The sequence below is a fragment of the Artemia franciscana genome, unplaced genomic scaffold (genome assembly GCF_032884065.1).
Source record: "Artemia franciscana unplaced genomic scaffold, ASM3288406v1 Scaffold_1201, whole genome shotgun sequence".
In the NCBI taxonomy this organism is placed as follows: domain Eukaryota; kingdom Metazoa; phylum Arthropoda; class Branchiopoda; order Anostraca; family Artemiidae; genus Artemia; species Artemia franciscana.
Window position 1 is genome coordinate 77,668 of NW_027062761.1, and position 22,259 is coordinate 99,926.

The window sequence follows — 22,259 nt, forward strand, 5'->3', positions numbered from 1 at the left end:
ATACATTTTTATATAATAAAAACATTCGTAAGTTCCAGTTGCCTTTTTAAGCAAACCAAAAATCGGAGGGCAACTAGGCTTCCTCCGCCACTCTTTTTTTTCTCAAAATCATTCGATCAAAACTATGAGAAGGCCATTTAGCCAAAACAATATACAAATTTTGTTTTAATTATTCCTCTGCGGAGAGCCGAAATCAAAACTATGCATTGATTCAAAAACGTTCAGAAATTAAATTAAAAAAAGAAGTTTTTTTAACTGAAAGTAAGGAGCGACATCAAAACTTAAAACGAACAGAAATTACTTCGTATATGAAAGGGGATGCTTCCTCATCAACGTCCCGCTCTTTAAGCTAAAGTTTTCTACTGTTTTAAAAAGAGGAGTTGAGAGAAAGAGTCAAGCTTTAGCGTAAGGAGCGGGGCGTTGATGAGGAAGCAGCCCCTTTCATATACGAAGTAATTACTGTTTTTTTTTAAGTTTTAATGTCTCTCCTTACTTTTAGTTAAAAAAACTAATTTTTTTATTTAATATCTAAAGAGGTCAACAAATGACCAAACTCGTTCGACAATTATAAAATAAAGATTTTTGTCACAATGCGTTTATTAGAGAATAGGAAAAATACAAAGAAAGGTTAGTGAATAGTAAAAGAGAATCTAATAGGATTTCAAGTCCGAAATTCCCTAACATAGAGTGATTATGGAGATCCCTGTAGGTTTGGAAAGGTCAAAGAGAAATACGAATTATTCTAACGTATTAAAATAAAGATTTTTAACATTTTGGTGTTACAGGAGTGTATGAAAATGTAATAAATCAAGTTTAATTACTATCATAAATATTGAATAGTATCTGCAGTCCAGAAGTCTTTGAAAAAGATTGATGAGGGAGACCCCTGTAGGTCCTGAAATGTTGAAGAAATATTAGACTTTTTCTTTGGTCCAAAAGTTCAAGAAATAGTTTGGTGGGTTGGGCTCCTGTAGATCTGGAAAAGTCAAAGAAATAAAGGACTTGTAAAAAATAATAAAATAAAGGTTTTCAGTTATTTTGGTGTTGTAGGAGTGTACAAAAATACAAAAAAAAAATATTATTGACTAGTAAAATGAAATACATTTGGATTTTGGCTCCAAAAGTCCATTAAATAGGGAGATGGATCAGAACTCTGTAAGTTTGGTAGGGTCAAACTAAGTCCAGATTTGCCAAATGGTCCAAAAGTTCCTTAAATAGAGTGGTTGTAGTGGAGATGTATGAGTGGAGATGTAGTGGAGGAGTATGAGTCCAGAAAATGGTAAAGTGTATGGACACCCACGATGAAACACAAGATTCCTTAAAAGAAATAAATACGGAATATAAAAGGTAAAATTGAAAAATATAGTCGAAATAGGAAAAAATGGAATAGCAAAAACAAAATTCATGTCTTTGAAATTTTATATAAGAGAATTGCAAAAGGCCTCTGGGGTAAAACACTTGGGTTTAAATTGTGCCAAGTTTATCACCAGTGAAATAAAACACCAGACCTCAGGTTGTGAAAGAGTATTTCTGATTGTGAAAGACAATTTTATAACATTTACTGGGCATAAGGTAGCACGTGCTTAAACTAGAGGAATCACTGAGATGACTGCAACATAACACTTAAAACTTGGGTTTGATTTATTAGAACATCCCAACTTCAAAAAAATTAGTCAAGGCTAATTAAAACTCTTGAAAAAGATAAAAAAAGGAAAATAAAAGTTTAAATCTAAAACACATAAAAGGAACAAAGAAACATGTAATAAAAGACAAAAATTGTTGAATTTGGATGGTAATTATGATTTTATTCCCTTAAGCCTTCTTTGTACTTATCTTAGGATCAGAAGCACTTGATATCAATACATTAGCCGTAAAAAGATACATTGTGGCCCTTAAAATCAGCTAAAAAAAACACTAGTGACACCATCGTCATGAACAAAGTTCCAATCTTAAGGCTATATAGTTTATTTTGACAAAATCTAGGCCCGTAGTCCCATTAGCTCATTCTAAAATTGTTTTTAGTCTACTAGCTGTGAGGTTATACACCATAAGGCTAGAGAAGATTCATCTACACATAACTGTGATTTGTTGATGATATCCCTTAGTAGAAAGAAAAGATGTGGGGTAAAATAATTGGTAAATGAAATTTAAGAAAAGGTATTTAAAAAAGTGTGTCTTGGATAAAATAATATTATTCATTATTTTTATTAAAAATATTATTATTGTTTTTATTAAAGTGGTTATCAATTTGCAGTCGAAAAACAAATCTAAGGTTTTACGTATGAATATTAATAGGAGTAAACCTCATGAAAAAGTGTCCACTCTTAATTACATAACGCCAGAGTCTGAAAATAAATGTCTCTATCTCCTTTTGAACCAAGAAAATGGTGTCATATTTCCTATAAAAACAAGGATATATGTGTTAGAGCTCCGTAGCGAAAATTAAAATACAAATTAGTGATACCTAAGCCTTAAACGACCCTAGTGGTGGGACTGGGAACTAATATTTCTATTATTAACAACTAAGAGGCCTTCTAATTACTATATTGAAAAAAGAAATCACCATCGCAATAGCACAAACACATAGAAAAGAAAAAAAAAGGAAGAAGACAGAAGGAGAAAAGGAAGACTGTTTTCCTACATTAGTAATTAATTTAGATCAGCACTTGAATGAGGCCTTAATCCTACTCATCCATACAATTACATAGGTCAAACAGCATAGCCATACGCAATCAACCATAAAGAATAATCCATGGACAGGCAGTTGTGTCGTAAGTAAGTATAAATCGTCATTTATCAAATATTAAGAACAATGAAAAAACAACAAATAATTCAGAGGCAAAAATCCGACATATGTTTCTGCTTGTTTTAGGTTCCATGTATTTGGTAATTGTAGCATCTGTTATATTTAAGTTTGATGTATTGCCTGACTTCATGTTTAGTTGCCTAAAGTAAAACTACACTTTACTTTCTGAAAAAAATTTCTTGACAAATTATTCTTTAATGATGGATAAAATAAGAATAAAGAATGTACGGTATTACAATAGTATATTCAAGTTACACAGGCCACGTTTTTAGGCAGGGTGATTTGCTATTTAGGAGTGGAAGAGGGGAGGAGTGAAGCTTAAAAAGTTCCTTGTATATGCCCAAATCTGACATTAGCATATGTTCAAAGTATTTTCCAAGATTTTTCAAAGGATACTCAGATTAGATTTTCAAACCAAGAAGTTTGGATAACCGAAAAGCTCAATTCTAGTTTTAAAAGGATAAATCCTTAAGAATTATATTGGAGATGTCAATAATGAAGTATCAACAGAAAGAAAATCCAAAAGAAAATAATCAGAGGAACTAGAAAAATGGGTAAAAGGACCAAAGAGTCCTTTCCGCAGTCTTCCTCGAGTTTGTCACCCACTTAGCATTCCTTTGACTCTTATTTCCGGGAAACAGCCGGGGGTCATTCGTTTGTCATACCCAAGCATGGTACGCCCATACTGATGGATATTATTTAGAATTGTTTCATACAAATGTATACTCCATCCTCTGCTCTCTTTAAGTGTAGACTCCTGTGTATCAATGAATTTAAATGATTTGGCTTTATCATCAAATTAATAAATAAAGTACTCGTTTCTAATGATAATATTAAATCGCAGTATTTATTTTGTTGGAATGGGTCTATCTTATTATAAAATTTTTAATTGTTGTTGTCGTTGTTGTTATAGCTGTTACTACTATTATATATATTAATGCGTTAATAAAAGGCTTAGTGGCTAGTATGCTTCCCAGAGCTTCTTTGGAGTCACACAGAATGTGCCTTGAAAATTATGAAATAAAAAAAATAAGCTTTTTTTACCTGAAAGTAAGGAGTGACACCAACACTCAAAATAAAAGGAAACTACTCCGTATATGAGAGGCCCCCCCCCCTCAAAGCCCCGCTCTCCATGCCAAAGCTTGACTTTTTCTTTCAACTCCACTTTCAAAACATTAAAACTTCCACGTAAAGAGCGAGGCGTTGAGGAGGGAAAAGCCACCCCACACACGGAACAACCTCCGCTTGCTTCAAGTTTCCATGTTGCTTCCTACCCCCAGTTAAAAAAAAACTTGTTTTCCCTACTTAATTTTTGAACGTTTTTGAATTAATACGTGTTTTAATTTTGGCTCTCCCCACATAAATAAAATAAACTTAAAGGAAATTTGTGTATTTTTTTTTTTTTTTGGCTAAATGGCTTTCTCATAGTTTTGATCGGACGAACCTGAGAAAAAGAGGAGCAGGGGAGGATGCCCAGTTACCCTCCAATTTTTTTGGTTTCCCAAGAGGCTATTAGAACTTTTAATTTCTTACAAAAGTTTTTATTGTTAGAAATATACGTAACTTACGAAATAACTTACGTAACGATATTCTATATTCGCATGTTTTGACTAAGTATATGAGGGGGGTTCAACCCCTCTTCAATACACCACCCCTTACGCCAAAGCTTAAATTTTGCCTCAATTCCTTAAATATTGCCCTTGAATCACAAAAGCCTAAAGTAAATTGTTGAAATTAATAAAAATACTTTTGTGTAAAGAGCCAGGTATTAGCAGGAAGTGAACCCCCCAAATGTGTAATAATTTTGTTCGTTTTAAGTTTTAATGCTGCTCCTAACTTTCAGTTGAAAAAACTTTTGATATTAATATTTTCAATTTTTCAAATACTAGAAAATCCTGCGCCCCCTTCATGGATATTTTCTTCCCCCATGCAAAGTCCCCTCCACATAGCCTTCTCCCCCAGCCAAAAAAATTGAGACGTCTGTAAACTTCCCAATAACCATTACTACATGTAAACACTGAGCAAAGCTTGTAACTTGCAGCCCCTCCCACAGGAACTGTGGAGGAGTAAGTCGTCCCCAAAGAAATAGTTATTAGGTTTTTTGACTATGCTGAATAAAATGGCTGTCTCAGACTTTTGATCCAGTGACTTTGGGGAAAAAATTAGCATGGGAGGGGGCGCAGATGCCCTCCAATTTATTGGGTCACTCAAAAGGGCACCAGGCTACAGCACTTTAGTATAAAAATAAAAAACACTTTAGTGAAAAAACTTTTTGCCTTCTTCGCTCTTTACTTACATAAGGCTACAGCAAGGTCGCCTGCAATAAATTATCATTCTCTTATCGAGTTTCCTGTATTTAATCTAAAAAGATAATTTTCTCTATAATAAGTTTTTGTATTACTTTCTTTACTAAATTCTGCTCTTCCATGATTTACTTTCCCGTAGTGTTCTTCTGGAATTTTATTTTTTTTTTATACTCTGATGCATGTGCTGTTCTTAAATTTTTACGGTAATTATCTTTGTGCAGTTTCTTAAAATGAGATGAAAGGGTTGAGTTTCACTCGAGTGAACAACCAGATCACTTTGCGCAATTAATCGTATTGTTTTGTGATGTTTACAATATAGTGCTAGTTTTCCAGTTTTTCGATATTTAAAGAGTTAAAGATATATTCGTTTTTATATGCTCTGGTGTATCTGCTGTTTTTGTTTAGACATGCATTCTGTCTCTTATTGAGTTTCTTGTATACGGCTGAGAGGGTTAAATTTTTCTATCCCCAGTTTTAAAATCAATTTTTCGGATAATTTCTGGCGTTCAGTTCGTATTTAAGTAATACTTTTGTTGTCCATCTGATATTGAAAATTTATTATTTAATTTACTATATAATTTATGAAAGTTTACTATATAAGTATATTTGTTAAATCGCTTTGAGAGCTTATTCATCTCATTGGCGCTGCCTAAGTAAAAATAGAAATTTTCACAAAATTACCTTTTCCCATAGGTAATAACGTTCAGTTTTTATTTGAGTGATATATTTGTGGTCCACCTTATTTTGGAATTTATCAGAGAAGTATCTTTGCTGGATAATCAAGAAAATGCATCCATTTAACAGGCTTATTAGCGTTGCCAAAGTAAAGGGCGAAGATGGAATATTGTATTATTAATTTATCTTTATTTTACAAAGACATGTCTTACAAAAGAATATGTTGTAAAAACTTAAAAAAGGACTCAATCGATTAGAAATAGAAATTTCTTGTTCGCTTTTGAAGAAAAACATGAGTTGTTTCAAAATGTTAAAGTGGAATTTCAAAGATTTAAATTTAATCAGAGGACAAGCAGCCCCCTCCCTTGCTTATAAATTCCCCAACTAAATCCAATCAAAATTTTGAGATAACCATTTTGTTTGATATAATTGAAAAGCCTAGTAGCTATGTTATTAAGATGTCAACTACCCTTAGCTCTCAAGGCCAGGTCGGCAAGTTTTACAATTTTCCCATTGTTTATATATAGAATTAGTCAGTGAGAAAGGTTGATATATTCGACCTTTAGTTTCCGAAAAACATAGGTCATTCAGGTTATCCTTTCAAAGATCCCTTCTAAAACACGTTGTATTTATACAGCTTATCAAAAGATTATAATTCAGGAATATCATAGGAATGACATGGTGTATACAGTTGAAACTTCAAGGGCTTCTTGTACTCTATGGTTGATGAGCCAAGAGGCAATATTTGCATTCGACTACTACTACTTCTACTACTACTACTACCGCTACTACTATAACCTACTACTATTACCACTAGCACTGCTGCAACTGCTATTACTATTAGTGCTGCTTTTACTGCTACTGCTAAAAAAATTAAATCTAATGGTGGTTCTATTGCTACTTATATTTATGCTACTGCTGATACTAGTGGTAGCATTGCTACTAAAGCTAAGGGTTAAAGCGTTTTTATCTTCTCATTGAAGTAACTCTAATAGCTTCTTTTCCCTACGTGGATCAGTAGCGACAAATTGTTTATTATTATTGGTGGTGGTTTTATTTGTTTTTAGTTTATTATTTTTTTTTATCTTATGCTGAGGACGCCTAGTTTAGATACGGGCGAAATATCCGCGTTTTTTTGTCTTTTCTCTCTACTGGCCGCAGTCTTCTTTGAGGTTTTTTTGTGGAGTTTTATCTCTCTTTGTTGTTTAAAGCTAAAGGTATTAAGGTAAAAATTTAAGGGGATGTTGAAACAATTTAAAACTAAATCATTACACATCATGTACATAAAGATTGTCAAAAAGACGCATCACTAGTGTCTCGGGGTACTTGAAAGACTGGGAAACTTGAAGTCAATTTTTTCCACTTGAGGAGTGGCGCCCCTTGAGGAAACTATAGCCTAGTAAACAACACAGCACTCGTACGGGAGTCTGATTATTGGATATTTTTCTGGACTTGGTTTGTTTTGATGGGCGTTTTAACGCTGAAAAACCTCTTCCTAGCTAATTTATCTACTACGGATGCCAACCCGTAGTAGCAAAATATTTGTAGGCAAGAATATATAATGAGTAAGAGTTAATAGGTTTGGGACTGTCTGTGCAGGATTTCGACTCTTTTTGATAGATGAGCATCGCCAAGTGCTGAAAACCATGTTGTGACCAAGATGGGCCCAGGATAGCACAAAGCCTCCAACTTACTGGAATTCCCAGGGACATTTTGCTGCCCGGTTTTAAGCCGGCTCAAGTGCTTCGGCGTAGACTTGAGAAGATGTGTTGGTCCCCATCCTGCACTGGTATCCGGGATCATTGCTTTTCCTGAGGCCAAAATAATTTCAAAGATTTAAAGAACATGAAAATTGGAACTTTTAATGTTACGACGTTACAAAATTACTATCGCATCGACATTTTGACTGACAAATTCAGCCGGTTGGAACTGGATTTATTAGGAGTTTCAGAAACTCATATTCCAGGGGTAGGCAGCATGAAATTAGGTGACAAGAAATTTGTTTAATCAGGCAGGAAGGATGGGGTACATAGACAGGGAGTAGGACTTATGATGAATAAGGATGCTGCGAAGTCTTATTTAGGCTGGGAAGGTATTAATGATAGAAAACTAATCGCTCATTTTATGACTAAAAAGTTCAGGGTATCAGTTAAGTAGTACATGCCCCTGTTGAACCAACTGATGAAGAAACTAGTGAATCAGATGAATATTACTTACAGTTATAGGAGCAATTAGACAGGGTAACAGGTAAAAATATGGTGTTTTTGTTAGAAAATTTTAACGCCCAGGCTGGTAGTAATAGGGATAGATGGTGTCCTTGCCTAGGTAAATTTGGTGTAGGAAAATAAAACAGTAATGGCTATAGGCTTTTGCAATTTTGTAGGTATAATAACCTAGTTATAACCAATACGGTGTTTGGTCGCAAAATGGTCCATAAGTTAACATGGTATTTACGTGATGGTAAGACAGCAAACCTTATTGATTATGTTATTGTAAACAGAAGATTAGTAGGATCAATACAAGATACTGGGGTGTATAGGAGTGCTGTTATTGATGTTAAAAATAAAGATCACCATCTAGTAGTGTCTAAGGTTAATTTAAAGCTGAAATTTCGGAACGGTAACTACCTCCCGGAAAGTTATGATGTTAGTAGACTCCAGGATGAAAATTTGAGAAAAATCTTCGAGGAACAGTTGAATACTAAACTTGAGAGTTTAAAATTTGACAATGTGGAAGATTGATGGAATAATTTCAAAAAAAAAATTTGTGAAGTTGCTGATGGTGTCTAAGGGAAGAGAGCTAAGACTGCAACTAGTAATATTAGTGAAAAGGCTTTAGGTTTAATAGGGAGTCGAAGGAGATTTTACAAAAATAATCTGAGTGATAGGTCGTATGAAAACAAAAGGAATTTAAAGAAAGTGGAGAAAACATTAAAATATGAACTAAGGAGATGTGAAGTGGAGGCCATGGATAAAATTGCTGAGGATCTAGAAGATGCGGCGGGACGGAATAATAGTAAAATATTATACTGGCATATTAATAAATTGAAAGGGAGTAGTTAATCCGGACCAGTTCCAGTTAAAGATAGAAATGGGGCCACAAAAAATGATAAGGAAAAGGTTGAAGAAAGATAGGTAGACAATTTTGAGAATATGCTAAACCAAGATACAGTAGCAGGAAAAGATATAGATGGAAATGAAAAAGTTTGTGATACCTTGGACGTGAAGGAAGATTTGTTTAGGGAGGAAGAATTAGCGACAGTACTAAAAGGTTTAAAAAATAATAAAGCTCCAGGTGCTGATAGTATAATTAATGAGTTTCTTAAATATGATGGCTCTGAAGGTAGAAATAAGCTACTGAAGATTATGAACTTGATTTTTAAAAAAGGGGAAGTACCCAATGATTTTAGGATAACCTTAATTAAACCTTTGTATAAGAAAAGGTGACAAGAGTGAGTTTCGTAATTATCGAGGCATTAGTCTGGTCTCTGTAGGTAGCAAATTCCTAGGTAATATGATACTTTTTAGACTGAGAGATGCTGTAGACAAATTTTTAAGGGAAGAACAGTGCTGTTTTAGAAAAGGTAGAGGATGTGTCGACCAAGTTTTCACTCTTAGGTTAATAATTGAGAAGTCCCTTCGTTGTCAAACACCTTTGGTGCACAGTTTTATCGATTGCGAGCAAGCTTTCAATTCTGTTGATAGAAGAGCGTTGACAAAGGTCTTATCGTTATATGGTATACCGGAACAATACATTAAAGTGATTTGTGCTATGTAAGAGAATAATATTGCTGTGGTTAAGGTTGGAAATGAGGTTAGCAACTGGTTTTTATTTATTAAAGCAGGAGTTTAGCAGGGTTGTGTTCTATCCATCTTTATATGAATCATTTTGATGGGCTTCGTCTTAAGGAGCACAGGAAAAGCAATGGGAGACCACGGAATCAAATGGGGAGGAAAAATGCTCCTGGACTTAGATTATGCTGATGATTTAAGCATATTAGATGAAAGTGTGAGCAAAATGAATGAATAGTTAGAGGTTTTGCGAGTTCAGGGTGCTAAAATAGGCTTGAAAATTAATGTTAAGAAGACTAAGTCACTATGGCTAGGAATAAGTGAAGATAAATAGGTGAAATTAGGTAACGAAAAGATTGACAAGGCTGGCAGTTTCACTTAACTTGGTAGTATTACTAGTAAAGATGGTGGGAGCAGTGAAGATGTTAAAGGCAGAATAGCTAAGGCTCAGGGTGTTTTTTCACAGTTAAAAAAAGTTAGGAAGAATAGAAAGATACTTCTGCAAACCAAGATTAGAATATTCAAAGCTACAGTGATGACAGTAGTCAAATATGGCTCTGAAGCGTGGGCGCTCCAAAAAGCAGATGAACATTTACTAGATGTTTTCCAGAGAAATTGCCTATGGATTGTTTTGGGTACCCAGCTGACTGACCATATATCAAACAGTAGGTTGTACGAAAAATGGGGTTCCATCACGCTTTCTAGGGCTATAATGAAGAAAAGGTTGAGCTTTTTGGCCAACCGTCTGGGGCTACATGGAAAGCAGGTCGTCCTTGTCTGGGTTGGGAGGATGTCATAAATAAAGATTTAAAGGAAATTTGAACTTCCTAGGAGGGTGTAAAGAGGGAGGCTTTCAATAGATTAGGTTGGAGGAGGAGCTTGCGTACCTATGTTGGCCTCAGGTGGATTGGTGCCGCCGTGAGTTATTAGTAGCAGTAGTAGTAGTAGTAGTACTAGTACTACTTCTTTTGAGGTCCATGATGTTGTGGTGAAACCTTTAAGGAGCAGTCGGTGCATAATGCTAATACAACTGCCACTCTACTTCTACTGCTATTGCATTATTTCTAAGACTACAACTATCGTGGCAGATGTAGGAGGTTGGAAGCTTCAGAAAATATTGTGGGGGATGGTGAAACTAGATAAAAACACATTATGTATAATCAGATTTTCAAACAGGCGTATTAGCAGCATACTAGAAATTGAATAGTGTATGAAATTGAAACATTCAGAATATCTTAAAGGGGGATCATCTAGGCAAAACATAAATACTACTAAAACTGCTAAGACAACTACTACGAAAACTGATACCACTGTGACAACTATTAATGGTGCTACTTAACCTAATGGTATTACAGTAAAACTTTCAGGGAATGTTGAGGAGAATTGGCTTATTAACTATGTTTAAAGATACTTCGGGGATGCAGGCTATTAAAACATTTTAACAGCCATATCTAGGAAGAGCTTGAAGTACTACTTTAAAACTCTCAGTGAATATCAAGGAAGATATCAAACAGGCTAAAATGTATTATATGCATACTACTCCTGCTACTACTGCTACTACTAAGGCTAAGAGTATGAAGAAGAACATTAAGATAATTTAAGGAGTATATCAAATAAAATTAAAAATACCATATTTATGCAGGCTGTTAAATAGCCATACCAGCCCTATGCAAGGACAGTTTATTGTATTGGGCTGAGATTTTCAGTATGCTGAAGGCTTTGTTGTGCTAAAAACAAATACTTTAATACTATTACTGCTAGTTTTATTATTACTACTAGTGTTAATAAGGCTAAGGGTATTAATAAGCAATTTTTTAAACATATGAGAGGAAGGGGGTTTGGCTAAGTCAAAGCATAGTGTAGGTGTCCTTAGTTTGTCAAAATATTATTGATAAAAAAATTTGATACTAAAAGACAAATAAATTAACAGAAACATATTTTTGACTTAATTAAAAATCAAAACCATAACCAAATATTATTATGTTTAGTGAAACACGAATGAAATTCTGTTTTAATTGGAATAGAAAGGAGACAATTTCCCAGTTAATATCTCTAGCAGTTTTTGTTCGATTTTGAACTGGACTTGAATATCAGTTTTATTTTTATTAGATTATAACTTCTTTCTTATTTTTATCTTTTATTAAGTATAATTTCTTTTTTTTCAAATTTAATATACATTTTAATATTTGTTTTTTGTTTTCTGTTTGTTTCAGTTTCAATGTCTGATTTACACCCCTCTGACGTTCTTATAGCAATCTTTTCTTTATAAAAAATGTATATTGTGAGCAAATTGTTTTTTTTTTTCTGTTGAAATTACCGTAAATTGTATGGTGTTCTTAAACAAATGAGGAATTTTTTCGCCCTCATTTTAGGACAAGCATATTTAACAGAAATTTTGAGAATAATCATTAGTCACTATACAGGCCTATACAGGCCTATACATACAGGCCTATACATACTATCACTATACAGGCCTAGTATAGTAGGGGTAAATCTAGTGTCCAAACTACACCATACTCACATTTGTTGAAAAATGGGCAGTTTTAATAACACATAAATACTTTTCTTAATTTTATTGTCAGATGTGTACATTAGAAGTGAATATAGAAAAGTGAAATAAATTTCATTGAAAACCATGTAGCACCGATAGTTCTTGCCCACCAATTCTCTACTAATCAAACTACATATTTTTTTTGTCAGATTCTCATACAGATGGAAAAACAAAACTTTTCCAAGCGTCCATATTTTCTATATTTTAAAACTATACCTTAACTTTGACTCTGGTTAAAATTTGAGCCATGCTCAAGTTCAAAAAATACCAACAGCATGAACAATTGAAGCTTATATGAGTGGAGGACTGAATAAAATTCTATGCCAAAAAAATTGTTGCTATTAATTGTTTAACTATTGACGTTTAAACCAACAATTCCCAGAGTTTTCCAGGGGAACTACAAAATTTCTGCAAGAGATTCTAGGGTGGTCTAGATCGATGAATTTTAATCGATTGTTCGATGAAAATTTCTGGCCTGGGAATTCCTATGTAGGGGTCCAAAAATATTTATCTTGTTTAAATTATTACAAACTGTGTAGCAGTTGTAATAGTAGTTGTAGTTATGGTAATAGTAGTAGCAGTAATTATAGTAGTTGTTGTATTAGTATTAGTAGTAGTAGATGTATTATTGGTAGTAAGAATAGTAGTAGTAGAAGTTGCAGTTGTTTTAGTATTATTAGCAGTAAAATTAATCGCAGTTATGGCTTTGGCTAAACTAGTAGTTGTAAAAGTACTAATAGTAGTAGCTGTAGTTCTGATGGAAGTAGTAGTAGTAGAATGCAAATATTGCCGTTTGCTAGTCCATCATTCCCCAAAGAGAAACCTTCAAATTTAAACTTCACACACCAGAACACCTTCATGCATATAAAATTTTCTTTTTCAATTAAACTCTCCCTTCCAAAAAAACAACGCCATGAAAATTTTTCATTGATACACATATCTATAGTTCAAAAGTAGTTACAGTAGCAGAAGTAGTAGGAGTGCTGATAAAAGTAGCTTTATGAATATTAGTGGCAATAACAGTAACAGCACTGATCCTAGTAGCCACAGCATTTTTAACATATTACCTTATGGTCAATTGAATTTCCCGTTTATCCCGCACTGGAATTTTCAATTTAATATAATTAGTCATTTCAATTATAATGCTAATATTACTTATTGATAAGCTGTTTATCCACAGTGTGTTCTAATTGTTGCTGTTGTTTAGTTGACGTTTGAGTGAATCAACCGCTCGTATACGTGCAATCCTCTTTTGAAATTTGGGCTTATGAAGCCACGTCACTTTGACAAAGACACAAATAAAATTTTGGCACAGGCCACGTCAACACTTAAGATATCTTGGGAGAGTGCTAGGACGTTGTACAAAGTGTTTTTGCTTAAATCACTGGCACTAGTATGAATATCACACCTCTATTCTACTAATATCGCTTAAATATCTGTGAAAAGAAACATATTCAGATTTAAATAAAGCTAAAATATAAGAATAAATAAATAGATAAAAAGGTCAATACAATAAAATATAAGTTAACACAGTTACTACTATTAAAACATCTATAAATGGAAACAGAAAGGTCAATACAATGAATATAAAAGTCAATACATTATAACTTAAAAAAAATCAGAGAATGTTATGTAGATTACAACTATTTATATACTTAGTCAACAGCAACATAGTCAAACAAATACACCGTAGAGACAATAGGGAAAATTTCAAGACAGTGGAAATTATTTCTATAGATATTTTGGCCCTATGTCCAAGGGCCGTCTTCAGCACAATACAAGAATAAGAGAGAAACTATATATATATATATATATATATATATATATATATATATATATATATATATATATATATATATATATATATATATATATATATATATGTATATATATATATATATATAAAAGAACTTACATCAAATTGTGAGGATTAAAAACTGAATAATTAAAAACACTTTTTAAAACTTTTTTTAAAAATAGCCCTAGCATCCTTACTTCAACGAAGTTCAACCAGGACTGGTGAAAAGAATGAAATGAGAATATAAGCTCATTCAAACTGAAGAGAATAAAATGATTAGATGCAATTTCTTAAAGCTAATCTTGCTTGTTTAGCAGCCTGTCTCAAAGGCCTTTTCGTAGTTGGTTCAGTACTATTGTAAATCGGTTTAGTAAAATATTTTGTTAGATCATTTTTAATTAAATTTGAGTATAAAGAATTTAGTGAGTATTCCCCCAAGTCCCTGTCCAAAGAAATATTATTATTTATTTTGAGATTAATTTCGATTGATTCTCGAACCACCTGTTTTATTCCCAAATCATTACTAATGAGTGAAGAGTTTTCAAAATGTATAATGTGGGACGGATTATTAAATATATGCCAACCTAAAGCAGAATCAAAGGAGTTGTAGGAAATATTTGAAATTAAGGCCTTGTCTATGTCATTTTTATGCTGTTGTAACCGTTTGTCTAGATTCTGATGGGTCCTGTCGACATAGTATTTTCCGCAATCACATGGTATTTGATAGACCCCTCTTTGGCGAGTAACTGGGGTCTTAACTTTACCCGAATTTAAGAAATTGATGATTTTAAAATTATTAGTAAAAACTACGTACGGATTATTTTTTGTGCAAATATTTGCACAAAAACCGAAATTTGGAGTTCACCCTAGAAGTTTAAATTGAAAATAAACTCCCGTTTTTAGATGTATTATTTATTCGCAATGCTGATCAACTGGATTTTACTATATATCGAAAGCCAACACAAAACAATAGATATCTTCACTTTAATTCAAATCACCCCCCACAAGTTAAAAGAGCAGTTGTAACTTCCCTCATTGATCGTGCCCTGAATATTTGCTCCAATTCATATATAAATTCAGAAATAAACTTTATCAGAGATATTGTTTTTGGTAATGGATACCCCATTCCTTTTTTTAATAAAATAATTAACCGTAGAATAAAAAGACATTCTTGTAAAATTGAAGAAGATACTTCACAATGTGAAGCTACTGATAAACCCTCAAATACTGTCTATCTTCCGTATATCCCAAAGATCACAACAAAATTAAAAAATTTTTGCTCAAAAAAAATCTGTACGTAGTTTTTACTAATAATTTTAAAATCATCAATTTCTTAAATTCGGGTAAAGATAAGACCCCAGTTACTCGCCAAAGAAGGGTCTATCAAATACCATGTGATTGCGGAAAATACTATGTCGGCAGGACCCATCAGAATCTAGACAAATGGTTACAACAGTATTAAAATGACATAGACAAGGCCTTAATTTCAAATAGTTCCAACAACTCCTTTAATTCTGCTTTAGGTTGGCATATATTTAATAATCCGTCCCACATTATACATTTTGAAAACTCTTCACTCATTAGTAATGATTTGGGAATAAAACAGGTGGTTCGAGAATCAATCGAAATTAATATCAAAATAAATAATAATATTTCTTTGAACAGGGACTTGGGGGAATACTCACTAAATTCTTTATACTCAAATTTAATTAGAAATGATCTAACAAAATATTTTACTAAACCGATTTACAATAGTACTGAACCAACTACGAAAAGGCCTTTGAGACAGGCTGCTAAACAAGCAAGATTAGCTTTAAGAAATTGCATCTAATCATTTTATTCTCTCCAGTTTGAATGAGCTTATATTCTCATTTCATTCTTTTCACCAGTCCTGGTTGAACTTCGTTGAAGTAAGGATGCTAGGGCTATTTTTAAAAAAAGTTTTAAAAAGTGTTTTTAATTATTCACTTTTTAATCCTCATAATTTGATGTAAGTTCTTTTATATATATATATATATATATATATATATATATATATATATATATATATATATATATATATATATATATATATATAGTTTTTCTCTTATTCTTGTATTGTGCTGAAGACGGCCCTTGGACATAGGGCCGAAATATCTACAGAAATAATTTCCACTATCTTGAAATTTTCCCTATTGTCTCTACGTTGTATTTGTTTGTTATGGAAAGGCAGTGTGGTCTTCGTCGCTATTTTAGCAACATAGTCTTTCTATGGACCAACATAGGGGACCTAGCCTGACCTAGGATTGCTCTCATTGTGAAAGCACCAAAATACTGTATAAGTTGGTTTCTAAACAAATTTCTTTGTACTTCATATTTTGTGCACTTCATGAGAATATGCCTAACATCATCATACTCATTAAAAATATCACAGAAGGGTGAGCTAACTCTCCCCCATTTATGTAAAACTAAACGGGTTTTGGGATGACCTGTTATCGATCTAATAACAGTAACAGCAACTTATCTATTATCATGCACAGGTTCATCAGGTGATGCCTTATGGTCATAAAGTTCTAAAATTGGATTTATGGAACTTCTAATAAAATTATTGGTCTCTCTATCACATAACACCTTATAAATACAAGCAAAATATTCATTTGAGTCGTTTTTACTCTGACCATTTAAAATACCCCACTTTGCCATTTTATCAGCAGATTCATTTCCCACAATTCCCACATGTGCTGGGACCCAGACTAGAAATATATTATTTCCCATAAGCTCTAACGACCTAACTATTTGGTGGATATTACAAATAAATTCACGACTAGGTTCATGCTCATTCATCAGGTACTTAAGGGTTGATGCTGAGTCAGAGCATATCATCCAACTCTGGGCATACCCATATGATTTAATAAATTCCAATGCCTTGTATATAGCAATCATCTCAATTGAAAAAATAGACATGCTGCCTGGTAACTTAAAACTACATGAAACTAAAATACTGGGGACCACCACTGCACAGCCAGCACCCATATCCGACTTGGAGCCATCAGTAAAAATTTATATATAGTCTCTTAAGTGATCAGTTTGACTTAGCCAGTCATGTTTGAGAGTCAAGTTAATATTGTCCCCACGATCAGGTACAGGAAATTCACATTATTTTTTATTGCACATAGCTTATTCAATGTATTATCCTCAAAAACTATCTTATTAATGGGTACTATATTTGGGCGCTCTATTGAAAGCAAACTATTACACGTATAAAAAACTGGAGTATTCCTATCCTTGAAGCTAACATCACTATTATAACTATTTATAATTTCTATCTTGATTATATCCTCATTTAAAGTATATTTTTAGTGAAAAACTTCACAAGTAACCTGTCACTTCTTAGTTTAAGCGTGTTCAACCCCAATTCAATCATCATAGCTGGAATAGGGTGACTATTTAGGCAGCCAATGGATCGACTAAGTACCCTATGGAACACTGTATCTAATTTTTTTAGATTATTCTGACTGGCATCGCCATATATAAAGCTACCATAATCAAACTTTCTAACAATAACAGCATTTATAATTTTACTAAGACTCTTAAAAGGAGCACCACTTTTCCCTAGGCATGTTACATTTATAAGGTTTAATCTACTCCTAATATTGCCTAACAAATACTCAATGTGTCTTAACCATGTCATTATACTATCAAAAATTAGGCCTAGATAGTACAAATAATCATCCAGCCTAAAAGGCTTATATACAACATTTACTTGTGGTACTGCAGTAGTATTATTTTTTGAGAAAAGCATACCAACTGTTTTCTCAGGTGATAATGTCATATTATCCTCGTTGCACCATTGTTGAACATTATTTAATGCTTTTTGCATCACTGACTTTAAAATAATAGGTATTTTCCCAGTTGTTACCAGGGCAATTTCATCAGCATATAAATAGGTTTTGCAACCAAGCACAGTGGACATGTCCAAGTCACTGCAATAAATTACAAACAAAATAGGACTTAAAACTCCCCTTGAGGTAAACCCAAATCATATTTAACCTGAAAATTCTTACTATACTTGCTAGAAGCTACCCTAACCTCACGATTTCTCATAAAGCTAGAAATCCAATTTATTCAATCGGCAGGTATACCTACTTTCGCTTTTTTCTTTAAAACTTTATCCAGGTCAACTCGGTCAAAAGAAGACTTCATGTCTAGGAAAACGCAAATGTATCTTTCTTGCATCTGAAGCCCTGTTTTATTTGGTCCTCAAGTATAACTAAGCATTCAGTTGTGCGTCAATTTGGAGGAAACCAAACTGTTCTTTCTGTGTAGCTTTTATTACAAGCCCAAGTATTTTATTTTTAATCAAATGTTCCATTAGTTTACGTAGGCAAGATGTTAAAGAAATGTGCCTATATGAATCTGGATTAGAGGGATCCTTTCCTGTTTTAGGTATATGGAATATGGTTGTCTTTCTCAAATCTTTGGGAGTGTATCCTTCTTTGATGGACATATTAAATAGAATCAGAAGAATATTTTTGCCTTCCTCTGGTAAATTTTTAAGCATTAAGTTATGTGTTTGATCAGGGCCAGGTGCTCCTGGCCTTATTTCCTTTATAGCAGATTCTGGTTCATCAATAGTGAATGGTTCCATTTGGGGTTGGTTATTATTATCTGTAGTTACATTAGTTGATGCTTGATACTCATACCCTTTGTCATTCTTGAAAAAATTATCTAGGAGGATTTTCATTTTATCATCTGGAGCTGTGAACACCATGCCATCCTTTTTTAGGAGAATAGGAATTTTTGGGGGATTTTTTTTGCCTGTATAAATTTTGAAATTTCGCCACATATCTTTTACATTTACATTATTTCAAAATTTTTCTTCAATTAAATTCTTCCATCCTTCACTCGTTTCTTGGAGTATAGTTCTTTTTAAAATACAGTAGCCCTATTCATCTCTATTTTATTATTTATTGTTGGATTCCTTGCATATTGATTTCTCTTTTTTTTTTCTTTTTTTATTTTCACTAGTCTTCACTAGCAAATCTGTTACTTGTTTATTTAATAAATCAATTGAATTATCAGTCAATATTCTTTGTAGTTTAGATGCTATTATACTTTGCCAACTGGGCCATTTATTACAACAAAAATTCCACATTTTTGTTCTCTTAAATTCTAGGTAATCTATGGATTCTTCTAGTTGCCCAATTAATGGAAGGTGGTCAGATTCCACAGCACCAGCTAGCTCAACATGTTGGTTTAGGGGTAATGAATAGGAAACAAGTGATAAATCTAAAGTAGAATACTTACCATTGGTTACATTTACCCTAGTGCCCAGGTCACACGGTGTAATAAGACAAAGATTACTATCAGGTTCCAAAATATAATAAGCAAATGCGAAAGACTGTTGGTCCTGTTTTGATGTAGTGTCCCACATTTTATTATGAAGATTCAAGTCACCACCTATAAATTTGTCATTTTCACAGTAATCATTTACCTTTTTAAATTGATTCAGGTCAAAATCTACTGTTGCTCTATTATAATAGTTGACAACAGATAACCATCATTTTCCTCAAGTTTAATATTTATCAGACCAACTTCATTTTTACCAGTAAAGGGCAAAGTTATTTCCCTAAAAGGTATATTCTCTCTAGCTAATGTCAGCAAACCTCTCCCTTTTCTATCCCTCCTTCAAGATGAAAACCCACAAATTTTGGTGTTTCCTTTTCATTTGTTAGAAGAGTCTCTTGAATGAGGACCAAATCAGGTTTTGCTCTTACAATTAGTGTATTTATTAAAGCAGTTTTAGTTTTTCCCATTCCTCGTGTGTTTAGTTGCAAGACCTTCATGATTTACTGATGTGCTTTCCCTTTTTAAATGTTTACCTTTGTCTGGTGAGGTCTCTTTATCAGGTGATGTACGAGCTCTTTTGGTCATTAATATCTCACTTTGATCCTTTTCTGTTTCATCATTTCTTTGAACCATTTTAGTTGATCCGGGGACAAGGACAAGAACTTCACCTAGGACCCTAGTAAAATTTTGTATAATTTTGGTTTTTTCTGATGTTTTCGGCAACATATCTATCAGTGCCTCAAATATAGTAGAGACTAGAGAGGGAACTGAATTTAGACACTTTTCTAATTTGTTCGGTCTAGTACTTTGTTCACTTAAGCTAGGGGTTTGCTTGCTTTCAATATTATTTTCATTGACCACAGTATTTTTACTTGTTGTGGGAATTGTTGTTCTACTTATTTGGCATAGAGCCTTCTTATAAGTCATATTTCTTGTATATACTACTTTAAGAGCTTCTGTTCGCTCATGATAATGGACACATTTTTTGTTGTTAGCAGAGTGTGGGCCCTTTCAATTTGCACACACAAGAATTTGATCTTCAGGTTTCTTATCTTTTTCGGAGCATTCATTAAAATTAAGCTTTCCTGAGCATAGAAGGCATGTTTCACCAGCTCAGCAATTTAGAGCAGTATGACCAAATTTTTGGCATTTATAGCACCTTAAGGCAGTATATATTGTTTTAAATTATATAATGCACCCCATATTGAAACTCTTCTTGGGAATTTAACTTCTCCCTGATATTCAATAATGACCCTAAACACATTTTCTTTATTTTCTTGCATATCATCTTTCTTTCCATAAAACTAATATTACTTACTTCTGGATTATTCTGTATTTCACTCTTTATTTTCTCTTTATCAGCAAATCATTTAGGAATAAGAGCAATACCTCCTTTATTTTTTATTTGTTGAGCGTTTTTAATATCTTTCCTTTCAAAAAGGAGTGTTACTTTCTCTACTTTCAGGTCTTTTAGAGCTAATAGTTTACAAGCAATTTCTTCACTTTTTGCTATTATTTCTACACTGCCACCAGGACCTGGGGGTTGACTGATCAGTCCATAATTACCTTTACACTCATGTTTACTAAATTCCTTTGTTAAGTATCTACCTAAAAATATTCTGCCAGTCCTGAGAATAATTGCCTCTCTATTTTCTATAATACCCTTAGCTAGAATATAAACACCAGTCATTTTAGTCTGTTTGTCCAAGCATAAGTCATCAGTATGAGTGCCAGAACACAAGTCCTTTTCTGAAAATCTGTTCAGAGTCATGTGTGGAGGTGCAGGGGGCTTCCTGTCCATCTCCAGAAGCCGAAAACACCAAGTAGCCTATTTAACTGGCCAAATAGTAGCCTAATTATCCTAGAAACATGAGAAAAGCAAATTAACATACACTTACTACTTTCTTAAACTAGAAAAGAAACTTAAATAACACTTTTCACAGACTAGTGATGGAAAAATATTTTCAACAGACAAGTATAAACGGGAAAAAATTCCATTGCACAAAAAAGCTATTTCACTCTGACCAATCGTCTTTTCTTCCCTCTTTGCATCGTGTTCTAATTTAGCTGAACTTCAAGACTTTTCTATAGTTTCTTCCTAATACTCTTAGCGTTAGTGGTGGTTGCAGTAAAAGTACTAGATGGAGTAGTTTTATTGTAAGTAGTATTGATGGTAATAGTATTAGAAGTGCCGGGCAAAAATTTTCTTTGGGTCAAAATATCTTCTTACTTTAAATATTCTATGAAAGTTCCAACTTAATTTCCTAATCAATTCCTTAGATACATTCTTTTTACAATATCCTTGCAGATAGTGTATTCGGATTTAGTTCGAATTACTCCTCTATATTCTCTCAAATTTTCGTCTTCATTTCCATAGTCTAAACAGTATTGGTACCACAGTAGCAGTAGTGTTAATATTAGGAGCGTTAGTGATATTAGTAGTGCTGTATTAGTATTGATAACAGCAGCCCTAGCTGCAGCATTAATAGCAGTAGTCTTATCACCAGTGGCTATTCCAGTCACCATCACCAGTTAATATATATATATATATATATATATATATATATATATATATATATATATATATATAAATATATATATATACATATATATATATATATATATATATATATATATATATATATATATATATATATATATATATATATATATATATATATATATATATATATATATATATATATATCACCAGTCAATATATTGCTTCCCCTGCCGTGAATTAGCCTGGTAGAACCTCAACAGAATGACCCCAGTGTGAATTAGCATGAGAGGTTGACTCTAGTTCAGCATTGTGGAGTGACATGCATAAGAGGAAAATTTTCAAGTAGTCAACCCGTAGTCAACCTGCGTATGTTCCCCAGGGAGAACCTCCAACAGGTTGACTCTAGTTTGGCATTGTGGAGGGACATGCATGTAAGGAGAGGTGTAGCATAAATGGGAGACAATAACAGCGGCAATCAAAGGGGTAGATTTAACCTTGACT

At 33.1% G+C, this 22,259-nt stretch overlaps 1 protein-coding gene across 2 annotated transcripts in view; it reads left to right on the forward strand.

The window, feature by feature from the left end:
- LOC136042380 (uncharacterized) overlaps positions 1-22,259 on the forward strand; it is an 88,544-nt gene that overhangs the window by 61,411 nt on the left and 4,874 nt on the right. The gene's annotated exons all lie outside the window — the stretch shown is intronic.